The sequence below is a fragment of the Hyperolius riggenbachi genome, chromosome 7 (assembly GCF_040937935.1).
Source record: "Hyperolius riggenbachi isolate aHypRig1 chromosome 7, aHypRig1.pri, whole genome shotgun sequence".
Lineage (NCBI taxonomy): Eukaryota > Metazoa > Chordata > Amphibia > Anura > Hyperoliidae > Hyperolius > Hyperolius riggenbachi.
In genome coordinates, this window is record NC_090652.1 from 244,691,819 (window position 1) to 244,717,027 (window position 25,209).

At 42.7% G+C, this 25,209-nt stretch overlaps 1 protein-coding gene across 1 annotated transcript in view; it reads right to left on the reverse strand.

Moving 5' to 3' along the window:
- AGPS (alkylglycerone phosphate synthase) overlaps positions 1 to 25,209 on the reverse strand; it is a 308,587-nt gene that overhangs the window by 1,085 nt on the left and 282,293 nt on the right. The window lies entirely within an intron of this gene.

Genomic DNA, 25,209 nt, shown 5'->3' on the forward strand with positions numbered 1-25,209 from the left:
AAGAGAACATTTTGTTCATCACTACTGTATTAGCTACTGTATGACATTCGCGTGTCCAACTAAACGTGCCTTTTCCCCCCAAATTTCACCAATGATGCAGCTTGCAGCTCACCAATACAATTATTACTACTATTGACTTATAAAGCACCAACATCTTCCATAGTGCAGTACAAAAAAATAATTTTACAAACAGGCAATACCAAGGGCCATACAGAGAGACAGATTTGTACAACATACCTTGTACCAAATACATAAATGAAGGGGACAGTGTATAATATAGCCACACTAAGATACAATAGGTGGGTGGGCCAAGGCCATTTGAGCTTGCTAAGGGTGTATGATGTTTAAGCAAAAAAACTACCCAAGATACAACAGAATATATAAAACTAAGGATATAAAAGACAAGATACCAAAGTAGGAATTCATTTTTCAGTAAGTGTATTAAAGAAAATGTGAAACAAAGTGCAATAATACACCACACAGACCAAGCAGGAAAACAAGATTAAGCTGAGTTCGTTGTACTCATTAAATAAAGCTCATTGTCACATTTTCAGGTAAAGGCTTTCTGCTGCCTGTAGCCAAGATGAAGTGAAAGCGTGGACAGTATTTGGCTATTTTATTGCTAAGCTTCTCACAAATACAAACAGCCCGAGGGGAACGGCTGGAAACAGTCAGTCAATTGCTGAAATGAAGTTAAATGAATTGCTCAGGGTAACTGAATGTGGCTTGTGGGTCATAGCGCCAGCAATGCTGCTTCTCAAGACAAGAATAAGGAGAATGATCACTATGAGTTGCAAGGGCTAGAAAATAAGCCAGAGAGTTAATATGACCATTACTAAATATCTGGGAAAAGTCATGTGACCAATAACAACCAATCGGGACTCATCTTTTATTGATAGGGCTTGTTTTCAATTTCCTCACACAAGGGGCAAATGTGTATACGACTGTATTGTCACCAGAATCTATAACGGTACTCACTTATGATACAATCTTGATTGTACAATCTCACCAAATCTATGTAGTAGAAGGGTAAACTGAGTGAATGTATTTTTAATAGATGCTTCAGGTAGTGATTACATAGAAGTAGTAAGATTATACAATCAAGATTGTATCATTAGTGGGTACCTAAGTGTGCCATTCCAGTGACAACATTGCAGTCTTAGACAAAGAAGGAGCCAGATGAATGGGGCAGAGCTCTACACTTCAACCTTTCCATACACAGTACATACATGAATTATTGCCCGACACCATGTATGAAATTGAATGCGTGTTCAGCTTAGTGAAATATGACAGAGGAACCTACATTAATAAAGCCATAGAACACTTAAAATTTACCGTTTTGTCATTTTTGACACAGGTGATTGTAAACCCCTTGCTTTTCACACCAGTCAACATACCATGTGAAAGTTCAGATTAACATAAATCCAGGTCCTGTGCAGAAGCAATAATACACGAGGCATGGAAGTCAAACTAAACTATACACAAAGAGCACCATCTGAGAGACTGAGCACAGTGTTGTGTTGCTTTTCAACGCAAGTGGCCGAGTGCTTTACAAAAACTTACAGCAGCTGCATTGCATTGCTTATCCCATCCAATTGTATTGAATGGTAGCAGCACTGTGTTGTGCACACAGATGCATGCAGAAGTGCTTTGTTAGACTGCGCACAACTGTGCAATGCATGAGGGTGCCCATCACACAGTGCTCTCTATACACTGATGTCCCTGCGTATCGCATATGGATATGCATAGCTAAAATCCGATCAGCAACACCTATGTAACGTACAGTATGCTGTACATTAGTACAAAGTTATTAAAGAATGTAAATCACAGCAGAAAGGAGATCAAAGTTTGGTTAAAGCTCAACACACACGATACAATCTTGGTTGTACAGATTTACCAAATCTATCTAGTATAAGGGCCAACAGATTGAAAATACCTTGAATGATTGATTGGATAAGCTCTTATACTACATGAAAGTGGTAAGATTGAACAACCTAGATTGTATGGTGTGTGTTGAGCCTTAGGTTGATTTAAAGACAACCTGAGGTGGCCCAAATAAAGAAACCGATATTTACATAGAGGGAAGCCACTGGATGGTGCAGAGGCTTCCCATGTCCTTTTTCACTCCCACAGCTGCCAAGCACGGACCCCTGGATCATATCATACATGTCAAACTCCAGCCCGTGGGCCAAATCTGGCCCTCAAAGCCATTAAATTTAGCCCCCAAGTGGTTACCCCTCTTTGCATTATGTTTGGTCCACTCTAGACCACCAAGGAAGCTATAATGGAGGTGAAGCCCCAGAACACAAGGGAAGCCATTTGATGGATGTGGGGTGAAAGCACTAAACATTAGGGTACTGTATAGGGGTGGTTTGTGGCCACTAGACACCAGGGAGCTGTATAGGGGTTGGAGAGGAGGCAGACACCAGTTTTTAATTTCGGCCCACTTTGTATTCAAGTATGACACCCCTGGACTAGAGCTGGTCTGTTATGTTATCTAGGCTTCGCTCCTCTTCATAAATGAGTATGGCCGTACTGCACCACGAGTCACTCCATGCTACTGCGCAGTTGTGGCTCATACATGAAGAGGAGTACAGCTGTGAACTTCCAGAGGTTCCCAAGCAGCAGGAGTGGTCTAGAGGAGGATGTGGGAAGTCTCTAGAGGAAACATACACTTCCCTTTTCTTATGTATTATTTATTTATTTTTTTTAACTGACTTGGTTTCTCTTTATATTGTTTATAACTTCTGTGATAACACTAACCAACAAAACTGATACCTGTATTATATTGTATATTTTAAAAAAATTTTTTTCTTTCTTTACCCATTTTTGTTTAGTAAGTTCCACAGATTTTGGATTGGTAACTCAAATGAAAATTATAAGGTACAAATACGCAAAGACAGCTGAGTTCTACATTATCAACTCTGTACAAGGCAAAAAATAAAATAAAAAATGGACTAGAGTTTGTTAAAATGTTTTAGGGCTGTTTAACACCAATACTTTTCAACCATTTTCAAGTGCTTGGTAAATGTAATCAAATCGGCTATTTAACACTGGAAAGATTTTTTTCTTCTTCAAAGTGAACAAGAGGTGACTAATGAGATAAACAATTATATATATATCATCTTATTCCTGATATTTTTTAAGCTATCCCATGGTTTAATTTTATATTTAAACATTAACAAAGTAGATTGAATGCTTTATTGTCTTTGCTCATGCGAGTTAATATACATGAACGTTTGACCTTATTCTATCTCTGCCCTGCCTTTAGAAGTTGTATTCTGCCGGGAAAACTTTAATGGCAGTAATTTGCTTATCAGTGAGGTTTACTATATTAAGGCAAGGTACAAGACAGAAACTGTCACTTGCATGCCTGAAAATTAACTCTTCCAGGCAGCCAAATAAAAAAATCAAAACAGTCTGGTTATCAATATGTCTCGCACTGTACATACAAATGTTTATTTCGCCTCGGGTACACTTTAATCACAAAACCACTCCATGTGGTATTTTTCTGATTGCGATTTTGAAAAAAAAGAAAGAAAGAAAGAAAACTAAAAGTGCTGTGAAAATTGCTTGCTAGAAAATCGCTTATTGCAAACTGCTTTTTGATGCGACACAGCCAGAGTATATCTGTTGGGTTGAAAAAAGTTACATACTTACATCAGAAGGGGGACGCCTCTAGAGATGTCTACACTCTATCCACTGCTGGCCAGGACCCTCTTTTAGGCCTGGTGCACACCAAAAACCGCTAGCAGATCCGCAAAATGCTAGCAGATTTTGAAACACTTTCTTCTTTTTCTGTAGCGTTTCAGCTAGCATTTTGCGATTTTGTGAAGCGTTTTTGGTGTAGTAGATTTCATGTATTGTTACAGTAAAGCTGTTACTGAACAGCTACTGTAACAAAAACGCCTGGCAAACCGCTCTGAACTGCCGTTTTTCAGAGCGGTTCTCGTTTTTCCTATACTTAACATTGAGGCAGAAACGCCTCCGCAATCCAAAATCTGCAGCAGCCCGGGAGTATGCGTTTCTGCCAAACGCCTCCCGCTCTGGTGTGCACCAGCCCATTGAAATACATTACCCAAGCGTATCCGCAGCCGCAAGCGGATCGCAAACCGCAGCCGAACTGCTCTGGTGTGCAATAGGCCTTAGGGCCCTTTTCCACTAGCAATTGCATTCACAAATCACTAACGGCAGCGATTGCAATTTTTCATTTGCATTGCATTATTCCTCTTAACTTGTTGTCGACCGTGTCACGCCGATGGGTGTGGCCGCGGCAGCAGCCCCAGGACCGCCTAAAGCCAATCGGCGAAAAGTCTTGGGGCTTGTTTTGCAGGAGATCGCGCATCTCCACTTGGTAGGCAGAGCTCCGCTCCGCCTTCAGTCTCCCAATGGCGATCACTGCTCAGAGACTGTTAGATGGCGAAACCGCGGTCTAATTAGCTTGTACAGTGCTGCGATCTACAGTAGCGCTGCACTGGGGACAGCTGTGTGACACGGCTGTCCCCCTGGACACAGGAGAGCGATTGGCTGTCATAGGCTGAAGCCTACGACAGTCGATCGCTGGGGTGTGTGGGTGTGTGTGGGGGGTGGGGGGAATCAGACCCCACCAACAGGAAGCTCTGTTGGTGGGGAATCACTTATGTGCTGAGTTGTGCAACCCTGCAGCGAGGCCTTAAAGCTGCAGTGGCCAATTACGCCAAGAATGGCCTGGTCTTTAGGGGGGGTTTAACACTGCAGTCCTCAAGTGGTTATAATCGCTCCAGAAAGCGATTGTGATTGCCAAATCGAATCACTGTAGTGGAAAATACTTCTCATGATTTCTATGATAAAGTAGCAGCCCTAGCGATTTAAAAATCACTAGAGATTTGCAATTTTGCGATTCAGCTGTGTAGTGGAAAAAGGCCCTTAAGGTGCCCATAGATCAGGCGATGTAGAATCGATCAACTAGAACGATTACCTTTAAAAATGGTTGGTCGATCGGTGATGAATCTGATGGTAGGCCATACATGACGTGCGACATAATGCAGAAAATTGACTATTTCTGTCGCCCGCCATGGTCGAACGGTTTACTAGTACAGTACACTAGTTAATGCGATTAATGAAACGCGCGGTTCTCCCAATTATTGGTTGGTCGAGTACTCTTTCTGTGCTCGATATTGACTCAATTCTCTCCCGATTCGATTATTGGTTGGTCAATCGCGGTTTTAATTTGCCGGATCTATGGGCACCTTTAGAACTTGTTCACGCTAAAGGTGGCCACACACGAATACAATAAAATGATCAGTTTTTCTGGTAATTCGATAAAAACGATCGGATCTCCCGAAAAAAATCGAAAGCTTTTTTTTTTTCATTCGACTGAAAAATCCGATCGAATTTCCCATTTTCTTCGATTTTTATCGATCCGGAATGCCAGATATGTTTCTTCAATCTTTCTAAAGATTGTATGGTGTGTCTTAGATTGCCAATTTATTAATATACACACGCTGGCAATTTTGTCAGAGTATCTAATCATTTTTATCATAATTGGGGGGAATATTGAACATACGTGTGTGTGGTACATTGGTCATATTTTTGAAACGTTACAATCAGTCAGAAAAATTGATTTAAATATCTGTTCAATTTAAGAATTTCAAAAATTGTATGGAGTGTGGCCACCTTAACAGTGGCCACATACCATACAATTTTTTAAATATCTGTTAAATGTAAGACTTGCAATCAATTTTTCTGACTGATTGTAACTTTTCAAAAATATGACCAATGTACCACACACCTGTGTTAAATTTTTCCCCAATTATGATAAAAATGATTGGATACTGAGAAAATTGCTTGGGTGTGTATATTAATAAATTGACAAAAGTAACAAAAAACATACAATCTTTAGAAAAAATTAAGAAAATTTTCCAGCATTCCGGATCAATAAAAAATTGAAAAATTAAAATGGGAAATCCGACCTGATTTTTCAGTCGAATGAAAAAAAAACCTTTACATTTTTGAGGGAGATCTGATCATATTATTGAATTGCTGTAAAATTGGATCTTTTTATTGTAACGTGTGTGGCCACCTTAAGAGCGTTTTCACTTTTTTTTAATGCGCTGGCGATTTTAAAAATCGCCTTAAAAGCACTGGTGCAAAGTATGCTTATGTGAATGTTCTCACATAAGCGATGAGCATTTTCAGAGCGATTAAATAGAAAGGATAGGGAAATCGCTAAGCGCTTGAAAAAGCACTTTTAATAAATAAATACATTTTTTGACCTCAGGAAGTGAAACATTGCTACACAAAAGCGCTTAGAAAAGCGCTGAATAAATCACTCAGCGTTTGCGATAGCGCTGGTGATTTATAATGTGAACAAGGCCTTACTTTGCAGCTGCATACCCCTCCATGTGTGAGCACAGACGCCTGCACAATAGCACGGCAAGAAAAGAGTTGCTCCATGCTACTGCACAGGCTGCCTGACCAATATTAGTCATTACATTTGAATATTGTGAAGAGAGTGCTAGCTCAGGAATGGAGACTATAAATATGGTATAAGGAGACTGGAAAAGTCTCTGGACCATCCCGAGGCTTCCCTCTACTGAGGTAAATATCAAACTTTTTTTTTTATCCTGAGTACAGGTCTGCTTTAATAATGTACCAAAATAATCACATTACAGCTTTCTGCTGATCTAAGCAAAATACACAGTAATACTAAAAGGAAAGTCCATTTTTGTTAAGAATAAAGTGAAAAACTAAACAATCCTGTCCTTTCAATCCTTTCCATCTCCGTTTGCTTGCATTGTTTTTATGTGCATATAATACAAAGCCCTTCAACAATTTTCCTAACACAAAAATAGCAGACAAAAATATCACACTTCAGTGCTAGTCAACTGTTTAGTTCAGAACACAAAGTGGTGAAAACAAGTAACAACGGCTTCTGCTCTGTGCAGCTTATTACCCACACAGCAAGTTTCAAGCTTAGTAACAATCTGCACTCCAAACGGTACTGTTACCATGGTTACAACTAAATACAAAAAGACTTTAGTGTAACTCTTGCAAATTTTTAGCTGCCTGCAAACTAAAATAGAAAGATAATTACTAACAATATTAATACAGTAAAATCTCTTTATAGTAAACTCTGATATAGTAAACTCCTTCCTCAGGTCCCAGCACTGCGTCTGTATAAATATACAATGTATGACCAATTCTGATATAGTGAACTTCTGATATAGTAAACTACTTTTCCTGGTCCCTTGGAGTTTACTATAAAGGGATTCTACTTTATACACAAAATACTTGTATTTGTAAAAGAGAAACAGAGAGCCCAATATAGTGTAGTAGGTATTAAAATTGGCGATAGTGTTCACATCCAGTCACTCCAGATACACAGTCAAGCGATAGCGTTCACATCCAGTGAGGCCAAAGGCCTCAATTCACTAAGATCATGCTGGAGATAGTAAGGCAAAAGAAAACGTACCTCCACACAGTAAGAGAGTTATTGTATCTCTGCATTCCTTAAGTTACCTCATCTATAGTTAATTTACCTCCTCTGTAGTTATTTTCACACGCAGTTAATAAACAAACTGTCTAACTCTGGAGTTATTTTAAGGATTGGAGAGTTGACTTAAAGACAGAAGAGTTAACTTTAGGTTTGCCTGAGGTAAAATGTTTCCTGAATACAACATGCATCATCACCATGGTGACCACTCTAGAAACGTTATTAAAGACAGGAGAGAAGCTTAGTGAATTGAGGCTAATATCGCTGTTTCAAATGCGCTTCCATTCATCTTCAGTGGAAATGGCGGTCGATCCCTTTCAGACGCCGCTATTGTCTGTTGCCTCAAATGCTGCATTTACTGCCTGTGTGAACCCGCCCCTACAGCAGCATATTGCCTGACTGCATCTGGAGCGACTGGATGTGATAGCGTTCACATCCAGTCGCTCCAGATGCACAGTCAGGCAATAGCGTTCACATCCAGTCACTCCAGATGCACAGTCAGGCGATAGCGTTCACATCCAGTCGCTCCAGATGCACAGTCAGGCGATAGCGTTCACATCCAGTCGCTCCAAATGCACAGTCAGGCAATAGCGTTCACATCCAGTCGCTCCAGATGCACAGTCAGGCGATAACGTTCACATCCAGTCACTCCAGATGCAGTCAGGCGATAACATTCACATCCAGCGCTCCAGATGCACAGTCAGGCGATATCGTTCACATCCAGTCACTCCAGATGCATAATCAGGCGATAGCGTTCACATCCAGTTGCTCCAGATGCACAGTCAGGTGATAGCGTTCACATCCAGTCACTCCAGATGCACAGTCAGGCGATAGCGTTCACATCCAGTGACTCCAGATGCACAGTCAGGCGATAGCGTTCACATCCGGTTTCCAGATGCACAGTCAGGCGATAACGTTCACATCCAGTCGCTCCAGATGCATAGTCAGGCAATAGCGTTACATCCAGTCGCTCCAGATGCACAGTCAGGCGATAGCGTTCACATCCAGTCGCTCCAGATGCACAGTCAGGCAATAGCGTTCACATCCAGTCACTCCAGATGCACAGTCAGGCGATAGCGTTCACATCCAGTCGCTCCAGATGCAGTCAGGCCATAGCGTTCACATCCAGTCACTCCAGATGCACAGTCAGGCGATAGCGTTCACATCCAGTTGCTCCAGATGCACAGTCAGGCGATAGCGTTCACATCCAGTCGCTCCAGATGCACAGTCAGGGGATAACGTTCACATCCAGTCACTCCAGATGCACAGTCAGGCGATAACGTTCACATCCAGTCGCTCCAGATGCACAGTCAGGCGATAACGTTCACATCCAGTCGCTCCAGATGCACAGTCAGGCGATAACGTTCACATCCAGTCGCTCCAGATGCACAGTCAGGCGATAACGTTCACATCCAGTCACTCCAGATGCACAGTCAGGCGATAACGTTCACATCCAGTCGCTCCAGATGCACAGTCAGGCGATAGCGTTCACATCCAGTCACTCCAGATGTACAGTCAGGCGATAGCGTTCACATCCAGTGAGGCCAAAGGCCTCAATTCACTAAGATCATGCTGGAGATAGTAAGGCAAAAGAAAACGTACCTCCACACAGTAAGAGAGTTATTGTATCTCTGCATTCCTTAAGTTACCTCCTCTATAGTTAATTTACCTCCTCTGTAGTTATTTTCACACGCAGTTAATAAACAACCTGTCTAACTCTGGGGTTATTTTAAGGATTGGAGAGTTGACTTAAAGACAGAAGAGTTAACTTTAGGTTTGCCTGAGGTAAAATGTTTCCTGAATACAACATGCATCATCACCATGGTGACCACTCTAGAAACGTTATTAAAGACAGGAGAGAAGCTTAGTGAATTGAGGCTAATATCGCTGTTTCAAATGCGCTTCCATTCATCTTCAGTGGAAATGGCGGTCGATCCCTTTCAGACGCCGCTATTGTCTGTTGCCTCAAATGCTACATTTACTGCCTGTGTGAACCCGCCCCTACAGCAGCATATTGCCTGACTGCATCTGGAGCGACTGGATGTGATAGCGTTCACATCCAGTCGCTCCAGATGCACAGTCAGGCAATAGCGTTCACATCCAGTCACTCCAGATGCACAGTCAGGCGATAGCGTTCACATCCAGTCGATAGCGTTCACATCCAGTCGCTCCAGATGCAGTCAGGCGATAGCGTTCACATCCAGTCACTCCAGATGCACAGTCAGGCGATAGCGTTCACATCCAGTCGCTCCAGATGCACAGTCAGGCGATAGCGTTCACATCCAGTCGCTCCAGATGCATAGTCAGGCGATAGCGTTCACATCCAGTCGCTCCAGATGCACAGTCAGGCGATAGCGTTCACATCCAGTCGCTCCAGATGCACAGTCAGGCGATAGCGTTCACATCCAGTCGCTCCAGATGCACAGTCAGGCAATAGCGTTCACATCCAGTCACTCCAGATGCACAGTCAGGCGATAGCGTTCACATCCAGTCACTCCAGATGCACAGTCAGGCGATAACGTTCACATCCAGTCACTCCAGATGCACAGTCAGGCGATAACGTTCACATCCAGTCGCTCCAGATGCACAGTCAGGCGATAACGTTCACATCCAGTCGCTCCAGATGCACAGTCAGGCGATAGCGTTCACATCCAGTCGCTCCAGATGCAGTCAGGCGATAGCGTTCACATCCAGTCGCTCCAGATGCACAGTCAGGCGATAGCGTTCACATCCAGTCGCTCCAGATGCACAGTCAGGCGATAGCGTTCACATCCAGTCGCTCCAGATGCATAGTCAGGCGATAACGTTCACATCCAGTCGCTCCAGATGCACAGTCAGGCGATAGCGTTCACATCCAGTCGCTCCAGATGCACAGTCAGGCGATAGCGTTCACATCCAGTCACTCCAGATGCACAGTCAGGCGATAGCGTTCACATCCAGTTGCTCCAGATGCACAGTCAGGCGATAGCGTTCACATCCAGTCGCTCCAGATGCACAGTCAGGGGATAACGTTCACCTCCAGTCATTCCAGATGCACAGTCAGGCGATAACGTTCACATCCAGTCGCTCCAGATGCACAGTCAGGCGATAACGTTCACATCCAGTCGCTCCAGATGCACAGTCAGGCGATAACGTTCACATCCAGTCGCTCCAGATGCACAGTCAGGCGATAACGTTCACATCCAGTCACTCCAGATGCACAGTCAGGCGATAACGTTCACATCCAGTCGCTCCAGATGCACAGTCAGGCGATAGCGTTCACATCCAGTCACTCCAGATGTACAGTCAGGCGATAGCGTTCACATCCAGTGAGGCCAAAGGCCTCAATTCACTAAGATCATGCTGGAGATAGTAAGGCAAAAGAAAACGTACCTCCACACAGTAAGAGAGTTATTGTATCTCTGCATTCCTTAAGTTACCTCCTCTATAGTTAATTTACCTCCTCTGTAGTTATTTTCACACGCAGTTAATAAACAACCTGTCTAACTCTGGGGTTATTTTAAGGATTGGAGAGTTGACTTAAAGACAGAAGAGTTAACTTTAGGTTTGCCTGAGGTAAAATGTTTCCTGAATACAACATGCATCATCACCATGGTGACCACTCTAGAAACGTTATTAAAGACAGGAGAGAAGCTTAGTGAATTGAGGCTAATATCGCTGTTTCAAATGCGCTTCCATTCATCTTCAGTGGAAATGGCGGTCGATCCCTTTCAGACGCCGCTATTGTCTGTTGCCTCAAATGCTACATTTACTGCCTGTGTGAACCCGCCCCTACAGCAGCATATTGCCTGACTGCATCTGGAGCGACTGGATGTGATAGCGTTCACATCCAGTCGCTCCAGATGCACAGTCAGGCAATAGCGTTCACATCCAGTCACTCCAGATGCACAGTCAGGCGATAGCGTTCACATCCAGTCGCTCCAGATGCACAGTCAGGCGATAGCGTTCACATCCAGTCGCTCCAGATGCAGTCAGGCGATAGCGTTCACATCCAGTCACTCCAGATGCACAGTCAGGCGATAGCGTTCACATCCAGTCGCTCCAGATGCACAGTCAGGCGATAGCGTTCACATCCAGTCGCTCCAGATGCATAGTCAGGCGATAGCGTTCACATCCAGTCGCTCCAGATGCACAGTCAGGCGATAGCGTTCACATCCAGTCGCTCCAGATGCACAGTCAGGCGATAGCGTTCACATCCAGTCGCTCCAGATGCACAGTCAGGCAATAGCGTTCACATCCAGTCACTCCAGATGCACAGTCAGGCGATAGCGTTCACATCCAGTCACTCCAGATGCACAGTCAGGCGATAACGTTCACATCCAGTCACTCCAGATGCACAGTCAGGCGATAACGTTCACATCCAGTCGCTCCAGATGCACAGTCAGGCGATAACGTTCACATCCAGTCGCTCCAGATGCACAGTCAGGCGATAGCGTTCACATCCAGTCGCTCCAGATGCAGTCAGGCGATAGCGTTCACATCCAGTCGCTCCAGATGCACAGTCAGGCGATAGCGTTCACATCCAGTCGCTCCAGATGCACAGTCAGGCGATAGCGTTCACATCCAGTCGCTCCAGATGCATAGTCAGGCGATAACGTTCACATCCAGTCGCTCCAGATGCACAGTCAGGCGATAACGTTCACATCCAGTCGCTCCAGATGCACAGTCAGGCGATAACGTTCACATCCAGTCGCTCCAGATGCACAGTCAGGCGATAACGTTCACATCCAGTCGCTCCAGATGCACAGTCAGGCGATAACGTTCACATCCAGTCACTCCAGATGCACAGTCAGGCGATAACGTTCACATCCAGTCGCTCCAGATGCACAGTCAGGTGATAGCGTTCACATCCAGTCACTCCAGATGTACAGTCAGGCGATAGCGTTCACATCCAGTGAGGCCAAAGGCCTCAATTCACTAAGATCATGCTGGAGAAAGTAAGGCAAGAGAAAACGTACCTCCACACAGTAAGAGAGTTATTGTATCTCTGCATTCCTTAAGTTACCTCCTCTATAGTTAATTTACCTCCTCTGTAGTTATTTTCACACGCAGTTAATAAACAACCTGTCTAGCTCTGGAGTTATTTTAAGGATTGGAGAGTTGACTTAAAGACAGAAGAGTTAACTTGGTAATGAATGCGGCAGCCAGACTGATACATTCTTCTCACCGCAGCGCCTCTACAACGCCGCTCTGTAAAGCCCTACACTGGCTCCCCATCAGCTTTAGGATCAATTTCAAAATCCTGTGCTTGGCCTACAAATCAGTGCACAAGACCTGCCCGACCTACATCTCTGATCTGGTCCACAGGCACATACCAGCCCGCCCCCTCCGATTCTCCAATGACCTGCGCCTAGTAGCACCACGCATAACTTAGTCACATGCACGATTGCAGGACTTCACCAGGGCTGCCCCTACTCTCTGGAACTCGCTCCCACCAGCCGTCACTCACCCCCACCTTTAATACCTTCAAACAAGCTCTCAAGACTCACCTCTTCATGTTCGCATACCCCCCTACACCAGCACCATAATATGTTCTGTTAGACATCCTCTCAAAAGATGCACCTATTGTCTCCACCCCCACCTTTAGATTGTAAGCCTCTGGCAGGGCCCTCCTCCCTAGTGTTTCCAGCTTGATTATGCAATCTTACTGACAATCACCCCTCTTGTGGACTAGAACAGTCTATTTTGACCTATGACACTGTATTGTTATCAAATCATTTGCATGATCTTGTTTTGTTGTGAGTTTCCATATGTTCTACCTGTATGTTAACCCATTTATCTATTGTGCAGCGCTGCGTAATATGTTGACGCTTTATAAATACAATAAATAATAATAATAATTCCCCCGCCAAGCTTTCCTCTGGATTATTATACAATTGCTGATATTAATTAAAAACAAATATAATTTCTAAATATTATTTATTCAAGCCTATGGGCTCCTGTATGGGAGTTCCCACCAGTTTACTGTATGCAGCAGGTCTCAGTGAAACACAAACAGGTCCTGTCAATGGACATAATCCCGTGTGTCAGCTGAAGTGATGGAAAGGCTTCTTTACAGTGAAGTTAAAGTGGAGAAGTCTGTGTACTCAATTCTCCAGCCATCAAACTGTCATCAGAATAAGTAACAATACAGCCACACAGTAACTTTTGTTTAGGACAGCAGGCCTGGCAGAACACATTTTATCCATCTCTAAGTTGCTCTGTTCATGTAGTATCTGGTATTTCCATTCAATTCTAAAAAATGTATTTTTAAAGCGTGTTCCATGAGCAGTACACACTATGCTATTAACATTCTATAACAAAGCTGTCTAATAATCTTTTTAACCACTTGAGGACCCACCCTTTACCCCCCCTTAAGGACCAGCGTTATTTTTTGTGATCTGTGCTGGGTGGGCTCTGCAGCCCCAGCACAGATCATGTTTCATGCAGAGCGATCAGATCGCCCTCCTTTTTCCCCCCCTATGGGGATGGTGTGCAGGGGGGGGTCTGATCGCTCTGGTGGGCAGGCTAGTTGCGGGGGGGGGGGCACCTCAAAGCCCCCCTCCGCGGCGACATTCACTTCCCTCCCTCTCCTACCTGTCCCCCCGGTGATCGGGGCTGCACAGGACGCTATCCGTCCTGTGCAGCCAGTGACAGGACGTCCCCTGTCACATGGCAGCGATCGCCGATCTGCCTTACGGCGCTGCTGCGCAGCAGCGCCGTACAATGTAAACAAAGCGGATTATTTCCGCTTGTGTTTACATTTAGCCTGCGAGTTGCCATCGGCAGCCCGCAGGCTATTCACGGAGCCCCCCGCCGTGAATTGACAGGAAGCAGCCGCTCGCGCGAGCGGCTGCTTCCTGATTAATCAGCCTGCAGCTGGCGACGCAGTACTGCGTCGCTGGTCCTGCAGCTGCCACTTTGCCGACGCACGGTATAAGCGTGCGGTCGGCAAGTGGTTAAAGAAAATATCTGATCTCCAGCTCATGTAAACTTCACTAAACACTTACAAAGTCTACTCTGTGTGCTAGCCATATAGGGGATAAATGGAAACACCAATAATAGGAGACAGCATTGAAAACACTTCATAAATAAACCACTATAATGAAATACATACAATAACATTTTATATTTAATATATTCCAATAATGGTCAGATCTTATCTGCTCTCTATATATTTGGCAGGAAGAATAGATTTGTAAATGTGTCTCATGTAAAGCCCCTCTAGGCACAGACCTATATAAATCATGTGGTAGCTCGGTAATCAGTGTGGAATAGTGGTTAGTGCTCTTGCCTTGCAATGTTGGGACCCCGGTTCGAATCCCAGCCCGGTCAACATCTGCATGGAGTTTGTATGTTCTCCCCGTGTCTGCGCGGGTTTCCCCCGGGTACTCCGGTTTCCTCCCACATCCCAAAAACATACAGATAAGTTAATTGACTTCCCCCTAAATTGGCCCTAGATTACGATAGATACACAACACAATGCATACATAGACATATGACTATAATGGCAGTATTTGTATAGCGCCTTTCTCCTGTCGGACTCAAAGCGCTTGCGAGGCAGCCACTAGAGCGCACTTAGTAGGCAGTAGCAGTGTTAGGGAGTCTTGCCCAATGAACTCCTTACTGAAATAGGTGCTGGCTATGGTAGGGATTAGATTGTGAGTCCCTCTGAGGGACAGTTAGTAACAAGACTATATACTCTGTACAGCGCTGCGGAAGATGGAAGATGCTGACGCTATAATATATATATATATATATATATATATATATATATATATATATATATATATATATATATATATACATATATATATATACATATATATATATATATATATATATATATATATATATATATATATATACACATATATATACATATATATACATATATATACATATATATATATATATACACTAAATAATAATATTAAATGTTACCAATTTGTGTAGAGAGAAATCTTCACCTTAAAATAATGTCTAAAAAATGTGAACAAATGACCAAAAGTAGGCTTGGTGGGTGTGGCTGCTGCTGCTCAGACTGAACACCGATAAGACTGCAGCCTAAAAAGTCTGTAGAACAGGAAGTGGTCAGTGTCTGAACTCCTAATAAACCCCTTGCTAACCGCTCCACGCTGATTGGCATGAACGAGGCGGCAGCCCCAGGATCTGTCATCAGTCCCCCAGCGGTGATCCGATCTACAGCAGCGCTGTACTGGGACAGCCATGTGACACAGCTGTCCCCCTGGGAGGCTCAGGAGCGATCTGCTGTCATAGGCCGATGCCTATGACAGCCAATTGCTGTGATTGGCTGGCAGGGGGAGGGAGAGAGGTAAAAAAAAAAAAAAAATAAAAGACAAATATTACTACAACAGCTTTTAGAGCCCACCAACAGGAAGCTCTGTTGGAAAAGAGGGAGTGGGAAATCACTTGTGCGCTGAGTTGTACGGCCCTGCAGCGAACCCTTAAAGCTGCACTGGCCTGAAGTGTAAAAGTATCCTGGTCACTAGGGGGATGTAAGCCTACGGTCCTGAAGTGGTTAAAGGAAAACTGAAGTTACGTTAAAAAAAAAAAAGTTTCACTTACCTGGGGCTTCTGCCAGCCCCCTGCAGCCGCCTTGTGCACAGGCCGTTCTGGAACGATCCTCCGGTTCCGTGCCTCGACTAAGTTTTTTTATCGCCAACTTGACAGTCTATGGCAACTAGACGCGCGTGTCCTCTTTCACGCTCCCAGGGGGTCGTCCTGCACAGACGCAATACAAGGTTTTCTCGCACTGCACCTGCGCAGAACGCTCCTGGCAACAGAAGCGTGAACGAGGACGCGTGCGGTCAGGGGCATGCAGGTGCAGTGGCCGTCAACTTAGCAGGGGCCGGAAGGACCGTTCCAGGGCGGTGCGGCATTGGGAGGTTGGCAGAAGCCCCAGGTAAGTGAAACTTTTTTTTTTTAAAGTAACTTCAGGTTTCGTATAAGTACAAGAAACATCTACACAGACAAAAACGACCTCTGCTACTGAGTGCCTACCCAAGGCAGGGAAAACATTTCTGCATGGAGTGGGGTTTTAACAGATTTATTTAAAAATAAACAAATTGTGTTTAGAAGATTTAGGGCCTAATAAAGATGGTTGATAGCAAAGAAGATTTAGGGCCTGTTTCCACTAGGAGCAAATGTGTGAATTTTTTTAAGCACACAAACTTGCACAGCAATGATTTCTTATGGGCCCGTTTCCATTAAACAGAAAAGTTGTGTCCAGGAAAAAAAAAACCCAACAGATAACCATGTTAATATTTTTTGAAAGTCACGTGTAGAAAAATTGTGTCAGATGCGATTCTTACATTTTTATATATGTGATCAATAGTAACAACAAGACTTCCTTTCTTTGTAAAAATCACACCCACTTGAGCATGCATATACCTTTTTGCATGCAAATTTTGCATCAGAAAAATTGTACAGGATTTGCATGCCTCTAAGTGGAAACATGGACTAAGGCCACGTTCACAGTGGTGTGTTGTAACAGTCACCTTGTAACGTGACTTGCCACACTGCAATGCACCACCTATGCAACATTCATGGTGTCAGAGGGCTTGTTGCGGTATAACAGGTTGCAGCATGATAAGGCAATGCATGTAGTGCGTTACTGCTAACTGCTGGCATTAATAGTAAAACGAACCATACTGTGCACAACGCAACATGAGGATAATGTGCAGTGCTGCTGTCCCGATCTGTTGGTCCTGCTGTCACAGGGAGGGAACCGCAACAGCCACTGTGAACACCGCCTCAGGCCCTGTTCACGGTGCTCAGTTGTGTGGCAGAATAATTCTGCATGTCAACTCACTGCCCATACAGTTCGATGGGCCTGTTTACAGTGCTGCATTGTAACTGGTCCTATCCTTCTAACTTGCTGCACGTAGGCTTTGTATTAAAGTGTATAAAAAATATAAACTTTAGAGATCTTTTTAAATCTTTACCACACAATTTACAGCAGGCCTGAAGTCAAAAGTTTTACTATATCCAAATGTTTACTATATCAGAGTTTACTATAATAAGATTATAATGTATTTAAAAAAAAATAATACCCATTTTGTATGAAGTGTGCTGGACAGGAAGTACCAGCTGTTTCTGGGCTAGACTGAGGAAAGTGCTTTGAAAACTGCAAAGTGATCACATACATTTACAATACAGCATGCAAATTGAGTAGTGGCGAGTCCCAAAGAGGCCGAGACTATATAGCCTTTCAGGAAGACTGGGGTGAAAATGACCCTAAAGTCCGAAATGTATGTAGGATGCCAATTTTAACAAACATGCGAATGGCCTGTCCCACTTGTCTTGAATACTTCCATGTCATTGGTCCAGAACAAGTAAGCATAACAGGTCTTCCGACCAGAGTCTGACTACCCTAACTGCATGAATGTTAGGATACTAATCCTACCTGAGAAACTTTTCAGAGAAAAATAGATATTGAGCACACTCTAAATAATTCAGAAGGTGGTGGGTTGGATTTCTGGACACATTTACCTAAACTTCTTATTTCATAAATGAGTAAGATCATTTGACCTCCACCAGAAATGTAATCACAAAACCTTGGTAATAGATTTTCTAGCACCTTGTTATGCTGGGTACACACGTGATTTCACACGTTGTGATGGCTGTATCCACCGAAACCCGATCGAACTTGTCAGAAATAATCGATCAACCGGGATCGATCCCGCGGATCGAGCGGAAAAATCGCAACGTTTGTACCCAGCATTAGGATGCATGCGAGACGAAACCTCTTCCATAAATCTACTGAATGGGTGAGGAGAGGGATGATCTTTGGATAAGGATGCAGAATTATTTCACTTAAGAGTAATTCTGCATTCTTATCCAAAGATCATCTCTCTCATCACCCATTCAGTAGACTTATGGAAGAGGTTTCGTCTCGCATGCATCCTAATGCTGGGTATAAAACTTGGCCTTGCCTAGATCAACACACAAAGTGCCTGATTCTAACACAAACAGATTTACCACCGGCCACCTGTGCTGCCCGATAAGCATTTGTACATATACGTGTATTTTAGGTTTTAAAAAGCCATATTGAATACCAAAGGAACTATTTATATTTAGCATGTGTTTAAAGGCCAGGTTGAAAAGGTCCTCAATTACTACAAGTCATTGTTTTTCATTAGTGAAGTGGTCTTCATTAGATTCTGCAATTATTGCTGAAAAACAAAAAAAAAACTCCTAAATCCAAGTATTCCTTCCATTTACTTTCTCTGGGCAGGCCAGAGAAACACTTTGACAAGGAAGGAGCACTCCATAGTGCATTAGCTTAAAAACAGCTTTATTCGCAAGTCTAAAAACATACCCACAAGATGTGAATGGATAAAATGCTTATCAGCGGAAAGGCTCGTCCGCTTGTCACCCAGGCAGCTGGTGCGTTCACAATGTGGCCAACAGTGCGGTCTCTGATGGGACGGGAGCGTGTCTCTCTAGGGTATGGACGGGGCCTACTCCAGACGTGCTTGTAGTGCCATGTTTCGGGGCTTTAAAGGCTTGCTGCAGGGCCGCACAACTCAGCACACAAGTGATCCTGCTCCCTCTTTTCTCCCAACCAACAGAACTCTCTCCCCAGATTTTTTTTTTCTTATATATAAATATGTATTGTATTTAATTTACAATAAATTTAATTTCCAATAAAGTTTCGCCTACTCAGTCTCCCAGCGGCCGATCGCCGCTGGGAGACTGAAGACGGGGCTGAGCTCAGTCATCCACACGGAGATGCGCGCATCGGCACGCACGATCTCCTGCAAACGCCATTCCCAGCCATTCACACCAATCGGCATGGAGTGGTCCTGAGGCTGCCGCGAAGTTCACGCCAATTGGCGTGGAGCGGTTGGCAAGAGGTTAAATTTATGTTGGCCGAAATAAAAGGCTCAAAGATTAATGGGAATTAGCATCTATATTGCATTTTGAGTCAGGAAAATAGGAAATCTTACATATGAGAAGAGATGAACATAAACTAATATTCTAATTTCCACGGACTCAGGAAAGGAAGGAATCGGAACCAATAAAAGCCAGCCCTTATGATAAATTAGCTGGCAGCTAGGGTATTAACCAATAGATAGAAAGTTTGATTGGTGAAATTAAATTTTCTCCCTGGTTTAACAGAGATTTGCGCTGTAGGAGAATATTTTGCTTATCACCATCAGAGATGGTTAATGAGATGTACAGTGGTGTGAAAAACTATTTGCCCCCTTCCTGATTTCTTATTCTTTTGCATGTTTGTCACACTTAAATGTTTCTGCTCATCAAAAACCGTTCACTATTAGTCAAAGATAACATAATTGAACACAAAATGCAGTTTTAAATGATGGTTTTTATTATTTAGTGAGAAAAAACCCTCCAAATCTACATGGCCTTGTGTGAAAAAGTGATTGCCCCCCTTGTTAAAAAATAACTTAACTGTGGTTTATCACACCGGAGTTCAATTTCTGTAGTCACCCCCAGGTCTGATTACTGCCACACCTGTTTCAATCAAGAAATCACTTAAATAGGAGTTATCTGACACAGAGAAGTAGACCAAAAGCACCTCAAAAGCTAGACATCATGCCAAGATCCAAAGAAATTCAGGAACAAAGGAGAACAAAAGTACTGTAATTGAGATCTATCAGTCTGGTAAAGGTTATAAAGCCATTTCTAAAGCTTTGGGACTCCAGCGAGCCACAGTGAGAGCCATTATCCACAAATGGCAAAAGCCTGGAACAGTGATGAACCTTCCCAGGAGTGGCCGGCCGACCAAAATTACCCCAAGAGAGCAGAGAAAACTCATCTGAGAGGCCACAAAAGACCCCAGGACAACATCTAAAGAACTGCAGGCCTCACTTGCCTCAATTAAGGTCAGTGTTCACGACTCCACCATAAGAAAGAGACTGGGCAAAAATGGCCTGCATGGCAGATATCCAAGGCGCAAAGCACTTTTAAGCAAAAAGAACATTAAGGCTCGTCTCAATTTTGCTGAAAAAACATCTCAATGATTGCCAAGACTTTTGGGAAAATACCTTGTGGACCGACGAGACAAAAGTTGAACTTTTTGGAAGCTGCATATCCCCTTCACTTGTGGCGTAGAAGTAACACAGCATTTCAGCAAAAGAACATCATACCAACAGTAAAATATGGTGGTGGTAGTGTGATGGTCTGGGGTTGTTTTGCTGCTTCAGGACCTGGAAGGCTTGCTGTGATAGATGGAACCATGAATTCTACTGTCTACCAAAAAATCCTGAAGGAGAATGTCCTGCCATCTGTTCGTCAACTCAAGCTGAAGCGATCTTGGGTGCTGCAGCAGGACAATGACCAAAAACACACCAGCAAATCCACCTCTGAATGGCTGAAGAAAAACAAAATGAAGACTTTGGAGTGGCCTAGTCAAAGTCCTGACCTGAATCCTATTGAGATGTTGTGGCATGACCGTAAAAAGGCGGTTCATGCTAGAAAACCCTCAAATAAAGCTGAATTACAACAATTCTGCAAAGATGAGTGAGCCAAAATTCCTCCAGAGCACTGTAAAAGACTCGTTTTAAGTTATCGCAAACGCTTGATTGCAGTTATTGCTGCTAAGGGTGGCCCAACCAGTTATTAGGTTCAGGGGGCAATTTCTTTTTCACACAGGGCCATGTAGGTTTTGAGGGTTTTTTTCTCGCTAAATAATAAAAACCATCATTTAAAACTGCATTTTGTGTTCATTTATGGTATCTTTGACTAATATTTAATGGTTTTTGATGAGCAGAAACATTTAAGTGTGACAAACATGCAAAAGAATAAGAAATCAGGAAGGGGGCAAATAGTTTTTCACACCACTGTAAATAATTATGGCTTGCAAACAACACTAACCAATGCACTTCCTGTACGCAAGCTGGAATTAATATCTCATTGATCTCCCTTTAGTGTGTATCCAAGGTAATACAGTGGCTTGCAAAAGTATTCGGCCCTCTTGAAGTTTTCCACATTTTGTCATATTACTGCCACAAACATGAATCAATTTTATTGGAATTCCATGTAAAAGACCAATACAAAGTGGTGTACATGTGAGAAGTGGAACGAAAATCATACATGATTCCAAACATTTTTTACAAATAAATAACTGCAAAGTTTTCTCCGAATACTTTTGCAAGCCACTGTAGGTGACATGATGAGATAGACGTGTATGTATGTGCCAAATATACAAATAACTCGGCTGTGTTCCTATTCCTATTTTCAACCTAAAAGAGTTAACCATTCAGGTACGTGACGGACAGTTTTCTCCAGTCAGGACCTAGTCCAACTATTGGGTAATGCCTGGTGCACACCATGCAATTTCCCATCAGATAGATGGGTCGAATCGATTATTTCCGACACGTTGGATCGGATTTTCAATCATTTTTTTGTGATCAGTTTTCCAATCACTTCTATACAAAATCGATTGGAAATCAGAATGGACCTGTCAATAGTTCATATATTTTAACTCTGGGACACGGCGACTGTGTTAAAGAGACTCTGTAACAAATTTTTCAGTCTTATTTCTTCTATCCTATAAGTTCCTATGCCTGTTCTAATGTGCTCTGGCTTACTGCAGCTTTTCCTAATTGCACTGTCTCTGTAATAAATCTGATCTACTTTCCTCTGTCGTGTCTGTCGGGCTAAAGCTTGAGTGTGTGGAATGATTGGTTAGAAGCGATACACACCCTCTGCAGGCCCCCTGCACACTCTGTATGACTCACACACTCTGTTTATGTGAGCCTATTAAAAGCTGGTTAGTTTGTTTGTAAACACTGCCTAAAAGTGTTAATTACAAGCCAGGATTGCAGCAGGGAGTGGCAGAAACAGCACAGAGTGGCACAGGAGAAAATAAGGAATAGAATGGTATGCTTTTTAGTGTAAGAATATTAGAGTACAGATTCTCTTTAAAGACAGATATCATTTATATGACACAATACAACATTAAAACGACTTTTTTAGCATTTGAAAAGAAAACCGTGGGATTCTAATGCTGGGAATACACTATGAGATTTTTTGGCAGATTGATGGTTCGATAGATAATTTCCGACATGTTCGATCTGATTTTTCAATCGGTTTTCTGATTAATTTCTCATAGTAGTAAATGGAAATCGATCAGAAAAATAATCAAAAAAATTGATAGGACAGTTAATCTGCTGAAAAAGCTCATTGAGTATTCCCAGCATTAGCAACGTCTTTATCAGGAGGAGGATAGATACAATTGTTTATCTCATCAGTTAATTTTCACCTCTTTACTTTAATCATCTCATAGAAGAACATTGGTTAGTTTCTATTTCAAGCTAGTATGGAGTACTTCTGAGAAAAAAAGACCAAAAATCTCAACCTGATGTTGGGCATACATGGCTCGATTTTGAGCCATTAAGATGGCTCGATAGATCATTTCCAACATGTCCGATCTCCCGCCCGAGGAGAGGATAAGAGAATCGCCTGCAGAATCGAGCGGGGAATCGATCGAGCGGAAAAATCGAGCCATGTATGCCCAGCATTAGAGAGAGTTTAGCCAATCAAAATAGTCAGGAAGTTCAAAGTGCATTTGATTGGCTCAGTTTCAAGCTGCCTAAAATTTCCATTAACATTGTGTACAATCTAGAATTACCATCACCAGTATTGCAGCTCTAATATCTAGTTACACCGCTGTGTGACTCCGAAATAACTGATTATCTCCACCCCCAATTTCCCAACATGCTTCCCATTTAAAGAGAACCCGAGGTGGGTTTGAAGAATATTATCTGCATACAGAGGCTGGATCTGCCTATACAGCCCAGCCTCTGTTGCTATCCCAAACCCCCTAAAGTCCCCCTGCACTCTGCAATCCCTCCATAAATCACAGCCAAGCTGCTGACAAGCAGCTTGTCAGAGCTGGCTGTGTTTATCTCTATACTGTCAGTCTGCTGCTCTCCCCGCCTCCTGCAGAACTCCAGTCCCCGCCTGCATCCCTTCCCTCCCTGCTGATTGGAGGAAAGGGACGGAGGCAGGGACCGGAGCTCTGCAGGAGGCGGGGGAGCAGCCGAGACTGACACTGCAGATGTCAACACAGCCCGCTGTGATTTATGTCTGATTGCAGAGTGCAGGGGGACCTTAGTGGGGTTTGGGATAGCAACAGAGGCTGGGCTGTATAGGCAGATCCAGCCTCTGTATGCAGATAACATTCTTCAAACCCACCACGGGTTCTCTTTAAGCGTTACAGTGGATAACTCTAGGCATGCAGGCAGTGCTGGTTTTTCTTATTAGTAAACACAGCATGCTATCCCAAGTGTATTGAACACAACATTTGCATACAGAATTAAGTAACATTTTAATTAATCTTTCAACCCAAATTAGAAATATAAGAAACTATAAAAAATTGTATATACCAATACAATACATTCTACCAAAATCTATACTTTGGCTTTAATGAGATTTCTTTGCATAAAAATATTTCTTAGGTGTCAAACGCCACATTGCTTAAAAAATGCCACTTATAATAAAATGAATGAAATAATAATAAAACAACCAGAATTTGCAGTAAATGGGAATATATATATATATATATATATATATATACACATATATATATATACATACATATATATATATATATATATATATATATATATATATATATATATATTTCAAGTTCAATGATATTATGAAAAAAAAACTGAAGCCTTGTATCAGGAAAAACTAATAAACAAAAAAACCCCACTGTGCTCAAGTTTACGTTGAGAAAAAAGTACACCTAAATCTCTCATATACATTTTTCCAGTTACATGTTATGTAAATCCAGTTGATAATTCTAACAACTGATTGATTACCACAAAATGCTTTAAAAACGAAACACTTAAAATTAATTTTAATAGTTAATAGCTCTCCTTTAAATTTGCAGCCATCATAAGCTGTGCTACTGCGCTGATTTATAGGTGGATGAAGGCAAAAAAACAAAAAGTGCCTGTCTTTCTGTAACTGCTGTCTGTAATATCGCTGCAGGGAATATGTCCTGTGGTTATAAATGCAATTGTCCTGAAAATACTTCAAACAACTGCACAAACAAGATGGAGTACATCAGAGCCACAGCGGGGTGTCCGGCAGCCAGCGTGCCTGCCTGCTCATCCACCTCAGGAAATACAGCAATTCCACAAGGAAAGCAACCAACTCGCGAGCAGCCACCAAACGGCCATTGCATATTTAATGAAGTCGCTCGCCAAGTGCTGGAAAACAGAAGGTGCTTGGAGTGCATCATTAGTTCTGTCAGAGTGATAATTTACACATCTATCTTGTCAAATTTTCCATGGTTTACACTTTTACTAGAATAAATCTAATGTGCATTTGATTAGCAGAGTGGAAATGGAGAAGAGGGAGAGGAAAGGGGATGGCAATTTCGACCACCCCTCTATAAAAGTATGTGATATAAACACAAATATTTCTCTGAAATGTGGTTTTCCCTCAGGGAGGCCAAAAGCTTAACATAATGCATAAATAGAGAATGAACATATACTTCACATGCAGAGCCGTGCATGGTGCTTATTTCTGTCTACAATTCATACCAGGCAAACAAGTATTGGACACATTATCATTTAAAATAGAAATTAGTCAATATCTTTTCAAGTTTCGCTGAGGCATCCTTTCTCAATTTTTTTCCTAGGCAAATATACACTTATTATTCCTAGTCCACTTTGAAATGCACAAGAACAATAAAGCATAAGATGTAAAACTTTGAAGGAAAAGAAAGTATAAAAATAAATTACCAG